The sequence below is a fragment of the Alligator sinensis genome, unplaced genomic scaffold (genome assembly GCF_000455745.1).
Source record: "Alligator sinensis unplaced genomic scaffold, ASM45574v1 scaffold60_1, whole genome shotgun sequence".
Lineage (NCBI taxonomy): Eukaryota > Metazoa > Chordata > Crocodylia > Alligatoridae > Alligator > Alligator sinensis.
The window spans coordinates 4,703,302-4,704,948 of NW_005841858.1; positions in this window are offsets into that span (position 1 = coordinate 4,703,302).

Below are 1,647 nucleotides of genomic sequence, written 5' to 3' on the forward strand. Positions count from 1 at the left end.
TTAGGGGCTTGCAGGCCAAGCCCTACGAGGAGAGACTAGGGCACCTGGACCTCTGCAGCCTCCGCAAGAGAAGGTTGAGAGGCGACCTTCTGGCTGCCTATAAATTCATCATGGGGACGCAGAAGGGAAGTGGTGAGGCTCTACTCACCAAGGCGCCCCTGGGGGTCACAAGAAATAATGGCCATAAGCTAGCAGAGAGCAGATTTAGACTGGACATTAGGATGAACTTCTTCACAGTCAGAGTGGCCAAAATCTGGAATGGGCTCCCAAGGGAGGTAGTGCTCTCCCCTACCCTGGGGGTCTTCAAGAGGAGGTTAGATAGGCATCTGGCTGGGGTCATCTAAACCCAGCACACTTTCCTGCCTATGCAGGGGGTCGGACTCGATGATCTATTGAGGTCCCTTCCAACCCTAGCATCTATGAATCCTTGCCACTGGGTTCAGGGCTCCTTCCTGTCAAATTTGTGTGGTTGTCACTTGTGCACTGGTTTCCCCACATTAAAAGATATCACACACAGGCCTCTGCCAGGGACATTAACATGTTCCACAAACCAAGTCCTGCGGCGACAGATAAGTGGTAGTGGGGACAGGAACAGTGATCTCTGGCAGTCCCTAGTCACAAATCTGCACACAGGCGGTGGTTGTGTAATGGTCACTTTGCACTTACCGAGACAGAAGTACAATGCAGCACTTATGACTATGACTGAGCAGTCCTCTTTAGGATCCCCTCTTCTCACCCTGAATGGGGAAGGGGCTAGAAAAGGTGCCTTAAACAGGTTGTCTCAACCCCTCCTCCCTGCACCCTGGCTGAATTGGTGCATCCAGTGGGATCATTCTACCTGTGGCTAAAACCAACAAAATAAAGTACTGAAATTCACCATATGGAATGAATGTGTAGAAAGCAACACTAGGAGCTGTTTAGGTCATTCATTGACCTAACCAAGGCCTTCGACTCCATCAACTTCCATTGTGAAGCCTTATGGAAGGTGCTGGCTAGGTTTGGTTGTCCAATGATGTTCATCAGCATTCTCAAGCTACTCCACAGTCTTTTGCAATGGATCAAAGACAGACCCATTTACCATCCATACTGGTGTCAAGCAGGGCTGTGTCATCACCCCAACCCTTTTCTTCATCTGTCTTGCTGTGATTTTGATTCTCATCTGTGACTGCCTTCCTACCAGAATTGGAGTTGAGTATCAAATGGATGGTCAGCTTTTCAACCTGTTGCACCTTCACAGCAAAGCAAAGCAAGAATGGCATCACCAACCTTCAGTATGCTGACAGCTGTGTTATCCTTGTGCAAATTGAGGCCAATCTGCAGTCTATCCTTCACCTTTTTTCAGGTGGTTATCATAGCCTGGGACGCTTCCTTAATATTGGGAAGGCCAAAGTGCACCATCAGCCTGTCCCAGCACAAGCTGCCCCTCTCCCCCAACAAATTACTATTGGTGGAGAACCCCTGGAAAATGTTGAGTATTTCCCATACCTTGGCAGCCACCTCTCCCAGTCAGTCAGTCTTGATGTAGAAATCAAACGTAAGGTTAGCTGTGCCAGCATTTCCTTTGGAAAGCTGCTTCGCCATGTCTTTGCCAACCGAGATCTGAAGATGGAAACTAAGATCCTGGTCTACAATGCAGTGGTTATCCCT